Below are 13,576 nucleotides of genomic sequence, written 5' to 3' on the forward strand. Positions count from 1 at the left end.
AAATAAAAACATTGTTTATATTGTTAAAAACATTCACAATGTTTTTAAAACATTCTGGTCAATTAAATTTGCGTTTTTGTGGTTTTTTTAAAAAACGATTAATTTGTAATTAAATTAATGGTTTTTACTTTCGTCCAACACGGAAATGTTGGACGAAAGTTAAAAGTAATTAAAAGTGACGTATATGTTGGCGTAAGAATCACTTTTTTCCTTCCGCTCTTCCCAAAGCCAACAAACTATAGATCTATATATATATATATATATATATATAGAACCCTTAGATGTTGTCCGAAAGTTTTTTCGATATTTTGTTGACAAAAAGTAAAAATTAAAATGCAAGACCGGAATTTTTTTTTTTTAATAATGATAGACTGCCTGTCCCAACCAAACCCTCAGTCGATGTAGCAGCACTCCCTTGCGGGTCAGACTATTTGTCAGTCGATGTAGCAGCACTCCCTTGCGAGTCAGGCTATTTGTCAGTCGATGTAGCAGCACTCCCTTGCGAGTCAGGCTATTTGTCAGTCAATGTAGCAGCACTCCCTTGCGAGTCAGGCTATAAGATAGTCGATGTAGCAACACTCCGCGCATGATTTACAGTAAAAAAAATAAAAATAAAAACATTTTATTAAAAAAAATAAAAAAAAAACATTTTATTAAAAAAAATAAAAAAAAAAACATTGTTTATATTGTTAAAAACATTCAAAATGTTATTAAAACATTCAGAATGTTTTTAAAAACATTCTGGTCAATTAAATTTGCGTTTTTGTGGTTTTTTTAAAAAATGATTAATTTGTAATTAAATTAATGTTTTTACTTTCGTCCAACACGGAAATGTTGGACGAAAGTCAAAAGTAATTAAAAGTGACGTATGTGTTGGCGTAAGAATCACTTTTTTCCTTCCGCTCTTCCTAAAGCCAACAAACTATAGAACTATATATATATATATATATATATATATATATATATATATATATATATATATATATATATATATATACACACACATATATATATACATATATATATGTGTGTGTATATATATATATATATGTGTGTATATATATATATGTGTGTGTATATATATATATATATATATATATATATATATATATATATATATATATATGTATGTATATATATATGTATATATATATATATATATATATATATACATATATATATATATATATATATATATATATATATATATATATATATATATATATATATATATTTATATATATATATATATGTATATACACACACATATATATACATATATATATATATATATATATATATATATATATATATATATATATATATATATATATATATATATATATATATATATATACACACACATATATATATATATACACACATATATATATATATACACTCATATATATATATATATATATATATATATATATATATATATATATATATATATATATATATATATATATATATATATATATATATATATATATATATATATATATATATATAGATCTATAGTTTGTTGGCTTTGGGAAGAGCGGAAGGAAAAAAGTGATTCTTATGCTAACACATACGTCACTTTTAATTACTTTTGACTTTCGTCCAACATTTTCGTGTTGGACGAAAGTCAAAACCATTAATTTAATTACAAATTAATTGTTATTTAAAAAAACCACAAAAACGCAAATTTAATTGACCAGAATGTTTTTAAAAACATTCTGAATGTTTTTAAAACACTCTGAATGTTTTTAACAATATAAACAATGTTTTTGTTTTTATTTTTTTTAATAAAATGTTTTTATTTTTATTTTTTTTAATAAAATGTTTTTATTTTTATTTATTTCACTGTAAATCATGCGCGGAGTGTTGCTACATCGACTATTTTATAGCCTGACTTGCAAGGGAGTGCTGCTACATCGACTGACAAATAGCCTGACTCTCAAGGGAGTGCTGCTACATCGACTGACAAATAGCCTGACCCGCAAGGGAGTGCTGCTACATCGACTGACAAATAGTCTGACCCGCACGGGAGTGCTGCTACATCGACTGAGGTTTGGTTGGGGCAGGCAGTCTATCATTAAAAAAAAAATTTCCGGTCTTGAATTTTAATTTTTACTTTTTGTCAACAAAATACAGAAAAAACTTTCGGACAACATCTAAGGGTTCTATATATATATGTATATATATATATGTGTGTATATATATATATATATATTCATATATATATATATATATATATATATATATATATATATATATATATATATATATATATATATATATATATATATATGTATATATATATATATATATATATATATATATATATATATATATATATATATATATATATATATATATATATATATATATATATATATATATATATATAATAAAGGTTTTGCCATAACAATATAGAAATAAGTTGTAAGCATAGAAACTAAGATTTTTTATGATGAGTAGTTGTTAGTATTAAATATTAATTTTATTTGAATTTTGACTTTTTTTATATATAAAGCTTAAAAACTCGTCAAAAAGTTTTTCATATTTCTCTTTCATATTTGTTTTTTTTTAAAAAACAACTTTTGTATTCTACTTACAAAATTTACAAAACCCCTCTAGACTCTTTAATTTTTGTTTGTTTTTTAATATTGAAATTGTGCCTACTCTGAATTAGCATATTTGATTGTTACATGTTTTCACAATTGCATAGGCATATTGGAATTATTTTGCTTTTATGCTGATCGTTTACTAAATACAATAGATGGTTTTGCATTTATGTTAAGTCATTAATTAACAGTGTTGTTATATATTTTTTATAGACAAGTATCAGTGATATCACACAATTACCTTACAGTTCTTCAATATATTCAGATGTTAGTTCAGATCTAAATTTAGAGATTTTAAAATTTCAATCTTCAAGTGATGATAATGATTGGACAACGCTACCTTCAGAAAATAAGAAAGAGTTGCGTGATATTGATTATAATTGGCATAGTCAAAATGTAAACAGCATGCAAGAAGTATTAAATCCTAACAAAATTGAAGATAGCTCAGATAATAAATGTTTAAACAATACAAGTCAGCTTTCTAATGTTAAATATGAACTTGTAGAAATCAACAAAAATCAGACCTCTGAAAGTCCTATCTCAAAAAAAATATCATCTCCAAATATTTCAAACTCATCCATTAGTTATCTTAAAAATATTGTTACCAATAATGACCATAATATAAATATGAACAATAGCAATAACACTTTATACAAGAACCAAACCAAATCAGATACAGAAATAGAATCTTTTCAACAATATAAAGCAATCGAAAAAAAGAAATCTCCTGTATCTTCTGCAACTGTTCTAAATGACACAACACTTTCTAATTACAATGCATCTTCATCATTCAATCAAGAAAGTAAAAAAAGTAGTGGTTCTTCATTTAATCTGACTTCTTCAGGCACTAAAAATATTTTCTCTACTTCTACTCTAATTTTTTCAAATAAAATGAATAATACAAAAAATAATTTAACAGAGCAAGATGTTGATCAAGCTCAAGTAGGTAATGCACCCTCTTCTATATCAATACAAAATAACTTAGCAAAACCCGATTCTTTATTTAGAGAACAGCAAATAAAAAAGCCTTTATTTTATACAGGTTTAGATATTCTAAATCATGGAGATACAAGTTTACAAACTCTTAGTGTGACTTCAGATCTTTTTGATAAGAGTCTCGACAAAAAGGAAGAAATCGTTTTAAATGATTCTGGATTGACTCGAAGGCAGTGGAGCAAGATGAATTTGGAAAAAAAAGAAATGTCTACATCAAATTTTAATTCACAACTTTTTACTGAAATATATTCAAAATCCACTAACACATCTGAAATGCACACATTTTCATCTTCAGACGAAAAATCCAATAGTTCCCTTTCGATGGGTTCTTCTAACATTAGTGCTATGAAATCATCGTGGAATAATGAAAAACAACAACTGAATACAGATACACCATTTAAAACCCCGTTAGGTTATGAAAAACAAAAAAAATCATTAAATTACAAGCCAGATCCAATTATTGAGCAAATAGCATACAGATTAAACAGTTTTTCAAAATTTAGTTCTAACATTGTCAATCGTCAATCTATTAACCATGATAAAGATTCTGATCATGTAAAGGCTTCTTTAAAAGATTTTAAAGGGGAAAATATAATTTCAGGAAAAAGAATTAATGATGTTAAACACAATGTTTCTGATTCAAAAGATTTATCAGAGTACAAATCAACATCTTCAAGTGTTAATCCCCAAAATAAAATAGCAGATACTGTTATCTTTAAAAATAGAAAGCCAGAATTTCTTACATGTGCTGATGGAATATGGATTCCAAATCATACCAGATATGTATCTCCTTCAACTACACCTGGTTATAAAGGAAGCAGTCTTAATCAATTGTGGGGTGATTTTACAGCCAGAAAATCATTAAAGTCAAGTATCAGTTCATCACAAATAATAAGTAAATTAGAAACTCTTCAAAAAATTTTAGCTCAGCAGAAAAACTCCATGCAATCATTAACTGAAGGTATGACTCCAGAATCTGTAAGCAGTTTTTCAAAAAGTTTTTTATCTCCTGAATATGTCACAAATAATAATATAAGACATTATAAACAGTTTAACAAAGCTGCTTCAAAAAATATTCGTCCAAAAATATGTCTTTATTGTTCAAAGCAAAACAAAAGTACTAATATTCCATCAATAGAAGAGAGTACATTGAGTGATTCTGCATCCTCACAATCACCTCTTACTCTTCAAATATGGACTCAAACCAGCAAGTTAACTGAACAACAACTTTGTAAAAATACAGAGGAACAAGTAAAATTTAAATCTTTGAAAATGAGAGATATTGGTAACAATGATAAATATAAAATACAGAATAAAGTTAATTTAAATCTACAAAAAGACATTCAAACATCTTCTAAAAATGAAATTTATGGGTCTTTTCATATCAATAAAAAATCTGTTTATACAGCATGGTTTCAATCTATACGCTCTGATATTTCTGATATTATACCATTATGCAAGTTGCCTGCTTTTAATGTTTTAGATGATAACAAAAGTGCTGAATCACAAAGGTATTGGTCATATTTTAATTATTAGATATTTTGTCTATGTTGTTTTGTATTATGTTTATTTCTGAAAGATTATGGTTGTATTTTTATCTCATTATTTTGTTTTAGCAATGGCCAAGTTTATTGTGTTATTATAAACACACACACACACATATATACATACATACATACATACATACATACATACATACATACATACATACATACATACATACATACATACATACATACATACATACATACATACATACATACATACAGGTAGGTAGGTACGCCTTATAAACTACAAAAAAATGGTACCCTATAACTGAATATTGGAAACTTCTAAAGTGCTGAAACTTTCTGTACTTAAAAACTGCTTAATATGATTGTCTTCCCTGGCCATATTTTTCAATCTATGGTTTTTAGTAAAGTTTTGTGATTCAAAGAAAAGTTGTTTTTTTTGGCTATTACTCCTTAAAAACCACAAGGAGGTTTTTGGCTAATAATTTTAGAGTCATTCATCAGATTCACTTTAAATTTTGTAAACATTTTGTTTTTGGGCCATAGTATTTGTACACACATTATTGTAAACTTGTTGTAAACAAAAAGGCATGAACAACCTGAAAAAACCCTTAAAAACTAGAAAATAAACCCTTACAAACTACAACTTATGGTGAATTCTAATATGATTTATCTAACATATAAAGCATTCAGATATTATACTTTTATTTAGCAGAGGTATTATTAATGTGTATTTATGCACACAATTGTTTTATACAATATATATTTTATAGATAAAAGTATTATAAGTAATTTTGCAATAGTGAAACCAAAGTTTATAATAAAAGTAGGAAAAGTACCTTTAGTTGTTGGAGAACCAAATTTAAAAGTAGAAGCAAATGTCCAGAGGGAAAAAATAAAAAAGAACTTCAGATTCAACAAGCTGTGTCTTGGTGCAAAGAGCACAACAAGAGAGGCTATGCTGCAATCATAAGTAATATTATTATTACATACTAATTTTTAATTATATATATCTTAACATTTTAGGTGAAATTGTTGTTTCACAAGTTATTTTGCTGGTAAAGGTATCACTAGTCATATGGCCCCAAAAACAGCATTCAAAAATATAAAAAAATTACTTATATCATCTACTGATAAAATAAGCCAGGATAATTATTCTTTATTGGACTCAAACAAAAAGTTTTGTGTATATTTCTCAGAAGAGAACATTCAGCAACCTGTTGTAATGCTAGCAGATTCCTGATACAACTGGGGTGACTCAACTATTAGATCAAAGTCTTAATCAGAATATGTATAGTGAATATGACAAAAAAAGAGATATTTAAAGTAGATAAAAGAGATAGAGATATAAAAGAAAACTTTTTACAACATTCCAAGTAATAAACCGAGAAAACTTCACGACAGTTTTAGGAGCAATGTGGGACAAATGGGCTTCAAAGCATACCATAATTAGTACTGCAAAGAGAGTTTGGATATCTAAAAAGGGTTTAAATGTAAATATGCAGCAAGATAAATTTTAACAGGCAGCAAACTGTATGGCTCCAAATCAGGAGCAAGAGTAAAGCAATAACATCAATTAGGGAAATGTTGTGTGTTGTTTTGAAATGTAACTTACTGATTCTGAAAAGAAATTTAGACTTTGTTTCAATGTTTGTGTTAACTTTATTACCCCTTAAAAACTACAAGCATCTCTACTGTTAGTAAAAAGCTCATTCCATCAACCTGAAAAGAATATTGTAAAAAGTTTTTTGTTTTTATTTGTAGCAACAACATAAATATCTATAAATCAAGGAATTGCAAACTTATTTTCAAATTTAAGGTATATATATATATATATATATATATATATATATATATATATATATATATATATATATATATGTATATATATATATATGTATATATATATATATATATATATATATATATATATATATATATATATATATATATATATATATATATATATATATAAATAGATAGATAGATAGATAGATTCGTCTAACTACCGTCCCATTAGTCTTCTTCCTATCATAAGCAAGGTTTTTGAATCTTTAATTAACAAACGCTCAATTTCTCATCTTGAATCTAATAACTTACTTTCTGACCATCAATATGGATTTCGATCTTCCGTTCTACAGCTGATTTGCTAACAGTAATAACTGATAGGTTTTATCCTGCATTAGATAAAGGTGGAGAGGTTAAGGCCATCGCTCTCGATATTTTAAAAGCTTTTGATAAAGTTTGGCATGCTGCTCTTCTCCATAAGCTTTCTTCTTATGGTGTATCTGGCAATATCTTTAAGATTATTGAATCCTTCCCTTCCAATCATAGTATAAAAGTTGTCCTTGATGGACAGCACACTTCTTCTTATTCTGTAACTTCAGGGGTTCCTCAAGGTTCTATCCTTGGCCCTATACTTTTTTTAATTTACATTAATGATCTTCCAGATATTCTTACATCTAAGGTGGCATTGTTTGCTCATGATACTACCATTTACTCTTGTTGTGGTAAGAAACCAACACTCTCTGATTGCTTGGAGGGGGCATTTGAGCTTGAAAAGGATCTCACTTCTGCTACAGCATGGGGCTCACAGTGACTGGTGAACTTCAATACAGTTAAAACTCAATTTTTTTCAGCCAATTGTTATCGCAATAGTTTAGATCTTCCAATATTTAAGTCATCTACTTTTCATCTTCTAAGATTAACTCTTACTTCCAATCTTTCTTGGAAACCATATATCAAATCAGTTGCAAAATTAGCATCTGCTAAGGTTGCATCTCTTTATCGAGCTTGACACTTTCTTACCTCGGATTCTATTCTCTATCTCTATAAATCTCAAATCCGGCCTTGTATGGAATACTGTTGCCTTATCTAGGGCAGGTCTTCTAATGATGCCCTTTCTCTTTTAGACAAGATGCAAAAACGCATTGTAAACATCGTTGAACCTGCTCTTGCAGCCAATCTCCAACCATTATCACATCGTCGTAATGTTTCTTCTCTTTCTCTTTTCTACAAATACTATAATGGGCACTGCTCTAAAGAGCTAGTGTCTCTTGTGCTATCTACTAAAATTCATTCTCGTGTTACTCGTCATTCAATTAAGCCTCATCCTTTTTTTGTGACTGTTCCTAAGTGCTTCAAAAACGCTTATTCGCTTCCTTAATCTTGCTTTGCTGATTCATACAATTGGCAATCCTTTAAGTCGTCTGTCAATCATTATCTTGCTCTACAATCTTCATCCTTTCTCTTCCAGTAACTTCCAACTTTAATTAGTGGTTGCTTGCAGTCTTGTTGGAAGCGAAGATATTTGAAAAAAATGTTATTTCATACTGTTTTATATATATACTATTTATACCTACTAATAAATACTATTTTAACGAAATATATTTTATCAACTATATAATTAAAAACAAAAATTTTAAGTGACAAATAAATAAAAAATTTTATAACATTTACATTTTAACATACAAGATAAAGTCTTAAAAAATAGTTTGTTTTTTTAATCAAGTAAAAAAAGTTTTTCTTTTTAAATGGCTGCCAATTTTCTGAAAATTATTCAAAAAGTAAAATTAAAATATGAGAAATAAACTTATACTTATCTTTTACTTCATTTTTTATGTAGACTGAACCAAACATAAAAATATTCCAGTCTACGCGACATTTAGTTTTAAAAGTCACGCGAACAATTCTCGCTGAAAGATTGGTTTTGGGTTCAGAATCAGTATCTCTGAATTCAACATCACCAGAAAAACTAACCATATTTGATACTCTATTTTGATTATCACTTGAATATATATTCACTTTACAGAGATATAAGTCTCTTAAATGATTTTTGTTTGTTTTCCAGTGACAAAAGATCTTCAGATAACAGTTTATCTAATGAACTTGAAAACATATCAGCAAACAGTACTAGAGATATATATATATTATCACACATAATATATGTTATAATAGATATATCTCTAATACTGGAGATATATCTATTATCACATATATTATATACGATAATAATATCTCTAGTATATGTTTGCATATGTAATAATACTTAAGCAGAACAATAAACAATGTTCGGCTAAAGCATTATCACTTATATCAACATATCAATGGAAACTGTAGGTACAGTTTGCGCTAATATGTAGCTACAACAACAACAAAATATTTACTAGATGTATAGATAAACTTATTATATCTATACTTCTGGGTTTTTTTTGTATTTATTTTCTATTATCACATATATAATGTGATTACAAATATATTACCGTTACAATTTAAACTGATGAGTTGTAAATGATAACATCATTTAATAATAGTATACATATAACTGTATAGTGCTTTAATGATAACTTTTCATATAACTTAATATTACATTAATAAACTTAATAATACATAAGATAATAAAATAATATTAATTATGTATTATATTACATAACATTATATTAATGAAAAAAGCATTGCTACATGTGAAATGGTTTATAAGAAGGATCAATCTCTTCTAAAGAGGTATTGTTCTGCTAAAACATTTTACATATATCACAAAAGCTATATGAAGACTATTCATATAACCTCTCATATATACCTGAATATTCCTGCCAGAATATAGTTATAGACTATAAGTTTTTATTAAAACAAGATAACAACATTAGACAATTTTAAAAGTTGCATAAATGAAATAACGACTTTTCACTAAAACTTCTTAATTTTGATCTAGCGATTTTAATGGTGGTATTGAATTCGAATTTAAAACTTAAAACTGCGCATTTTTCTGGTATCAACAGTAGTATATAATAGGTGATAAATACTCTGCCTATTTACAATACCAGATGTGCCGGCTGAGGTAGCAGGTAATTTCTCTGGATAATTGACAGCTTTTCCAAAAATATTTCCATTTTGATATAATAAAGCAGCTTTTACATAAACTTAATCTATCAATAAAACACAATTTATTTTTTTTCATTAAGGTCTGATAGCACAGAACTTAAAAAAATTAAATCCACTTGAGAGTTTATTTTTGAAGATATATAAGATAAAGTTCAAATACTTGGCAACTGATAATCATAACACAATTGATTATAAGTGGAACGACTTGTTGCAAAATGTTCAAAAGCCCTGGTTATTATATCGGGCAAATACATAGTAAAGCCAACAGAATGATCTTCTATTACATTTAGATGCCTATATTATATTTGGGTTTTATGATCCTCATCTTTCACTTTTAGATATCAAAGAGCTTCATTTAAAGCTGACTTTGTATTAAATGAAGTTATTCAGTTTTTGGAAAGAGGTTTAATAATATATTTTGAACTATAATGAAATTATCAATTATTTAATACTCTTCCTATTCATCTTTTTCGATACCTCTTTGAAGAAGATAAAGTTTTTCTCATTTTTGGTGGTGGAGAGGATAGACAATTTTTAGAGATATTTAGAAACACTGATGGAGGAATAATTGGTCTCAATTTACCATGATATAAAGTAAACTCAGCATCATCTGGCCAATGCAATTTACAAACAATTCTGTATTTTGATAAAGTACAGTGTGAGAGATACTCATAAACCACTTATTTTTTTCAGATACTTCACGAGGAAATTTGTATACAGATATTTTACGATCTGAAGACTTATAACTTGAGCCACAATTTTGTGCGCACCATTTTAAATTCATCATAAATTATTTATTTTAAATTTCTTTGAAAACAGCTACCAATATTTTACAACTTTAAACAGCTTATTTAAAACCGGCCTTCAGTCAAGAAAGTTCCCACACAGTGTCGAGGCATTCTATTATAAAGGCCCTAATAACTATGTATATATAATATATATATATATATATATATATATATATATATATATATATATATATATATATATATATATATATATAGATAGATATATACAGGGCTTGTGATGAAGCGATCGCGCTCCGCTCGTAAAACGCACCCGTTAACGGTATTTTCAAACGTTCTAGGCGCGATAAACAACGCTCGTTCAGCTTATAACGAGCGTATAAAATAACGCTCATCCAATAGTTCAAGATTATTTTTTTATTTTCATAAAATATTTAAAAAAGATCTTTTATTAAAGATATTCTGTTATCTGATATAAAATATAAAAAGCATAACGTCGTTCTCTTTTGCACTAACGTAATGAATGAGCAGTTTAAAGTCGTTAATCGTCACTAATTTCAATAATGGAATGTGCACGTGGAAACACAATATGAATACAAAAATGCGCAAATAAAATAAGAATAGAAAATTAGAAAACCATTATAAGAAAATTAAAACTGCGGAGTAATTTTAATCTTGTGAAAATATCAAGTAAAATTTATTTGATTTATTGTTTGTAATATTCCACACATCGTTTATAATAAAAATAAATAATAATAGAGTAATTTTTAAAATTAGTTTTTGTTCATAGTATAGATTTTTTATTAACTATTATTTATTTTAACTCAAATTTAAAACGATTCTGTTGTTTAGAATGTTCGCAATTAAGGACATTCGAAAAGAAAACTAAGTAATGATGTCAATATTTATTAAATGAAAAGTTATTATTCTTATTTATTATTATTTCAAATTATTCTTGTGTTATAATTTTAAGATAAAAAAACGTAATTTAAAAAAGAAATTTTAGAAAAAAACTAAATAATTAATTTGAATAAAAAATATCAAGAAATATAAAAACCATTAACCGTTAATTAAGTTTACAGAGTAACATTTTAAAATACATATATCAAAACAACGAAGCAAAACTAAGTCACTAAATTATACTTCAATACTAAATCAATAAGAAGTTGCGTTTTTGTTTGATATTATTTTTTTTTAACATCAAACAATCTGACAATATACAAGAAGTTTGGAAGTATAAAAATCTCTTTCGTTGAAGTAGTTTCATAAGTGTGATACTAATTCAAACATTTTTTGACGAAAGAATTATGTAACAAATAAAAAAAGATATAAAAAGGAAAAAGCTTTTTATGAGTATCGCCTTTAGCAATTTTCATGATCGCGCTCGCCGACGTTATCTCGAGCGCACATAATCACGCCCGATGAAAACATATTCTAAATTTACGAGCGCGATATAACACGCTTGACGATTTTCTTCATCACAAGCCCTGTATATATATATATATATATAATATATATATAATATATATATAATATATATATATATATGTGCATGTGTTTGTATGTATGTCTATATATATATATATATATATATATATATATATATATATATATATATATATATATATATATATATATATATATATGTCATCAATAACCTGCCACAGTCAATTTTGTGAGTTTTGGTAAAATTAAGATTACATTTATTTGTTAGTTTGATTGAACTTTCAATGCAATTTAATTTAATAATTTGTGAAACTTAAGATAATTAGAAAACTTGTTCTTTTATTCATTTTTGTGAATAAAAGAACAAAATTTAAATTGTAGCATTATTTTTCATTTTGCCTAAATATATATATGTATACATACATATATATAAATATATATAAATATATATATATATATATATATATATATAAAATTACTGACCTCATTTCTATGTTTTATAGTAACCCTTTTGTGTCAAATTTTTTTGACACAAAGAGACTGACCTAAAGCTGTGAGCAAAAGTGAATTCGATCCCCACCACGTCCCTAGTAGTGCTGCGCTTAACTTGTTTCTACGCACAGGGGCCTTGTTTGTCAAGATTCGTGTTTCTGAATTATAGAGTTGAGAGAGGGTTGTAACCACAACTATAGTAGCCTCTTTGTCTGTAGTGGCCTTTATGACCTTAAGGAGGTGAAATGAAGTTAAAAAAAAAAAATAGCCCGAGCCTCTCTGCTTCCATCTAATGCATGATAAAATCTTTAAGTCACAGCAGTTAGCAAGTCTGCCATAGAGTGAAATGATCAAAACCCCGGTTGATTGTCTGACATTAAGTTATTTAACTCAAGATGGGATGTGAGAAATTAATTGATCAAAGACCTTGCTGATAACAGAAAGAAGATTGATCGATCAATAATTGGAGGTGTTATCACCTTGTCAGAATGTTATCTGAATATCCTTTTTTGAATATCCTAAATGTCAGAATGTTATTGGAAGTTTTTAAAAATTGAAATAACAGGTGCCATTTTCCAGCAGGCAGGAAAACAAGACTCAGTCAAGCACTTATTAAATATTAAATTAGAGAGAATTGAGGATAGTTCTGAAGAACAATTTTGTAAGACTGTAATAGGAATGTTTTTTGGACCACAAGCCATAGAAAAGTTTATTTAAGATATGACTATAACAACAGAAGCTAGAGTGATTTGAATGTCTAACAATGGGTAAACCTGTTTAATTGGAGTAGAAGGAAAAAAATGGCCATAAAATTTAAAAGTTGATTTAGAAAGGAAGTTTTTTTGAAAATAGCTCTGCATTATTTTTGGGAGAAGTAATAAAATCAGTC

At 26.8% G+C, this 13,576-nt stretch overlaps 1 protein-coding gene across 8 annotated transcripts in view; it reads left to right on the forward strand.

Annotated features, from left to right (window-relative positions):
• Positions 1-13,576, forward strand: part of LOC105846184 (protein FAM184A) — a 69,753-nt gene that overhangs the window by 21,503 nt on the left and 34,674 nt on the right. For all 8 annotated transcript variants that reach the window (XR_010637686.1, XR_010637678.1, XR_010637680.1 and 5 more), the window contains exon 3: positions 2,829-5,122. The gene's annotated coding sequence lies outside the window, so the exon portion shown is untranslated. The remainder of the gene's footprint in view (positions 1-2,828; positions 5,123-13,576) is intronic.

This window comes from Hydra vulgaris, chromosome 03 (assembly GCF_038396675.1).
Source record: "Hydra vulgaris chromosome 03, alternate assembly HydraT2T_AEP".
In the NCBI taxonomy this organism is placed as follows: Eukaryota; Metazoa; Cnidaria; class Hydrozoa; order Anthoathecata; family Hydridae; genus Hydra; species Hydra vulgaris.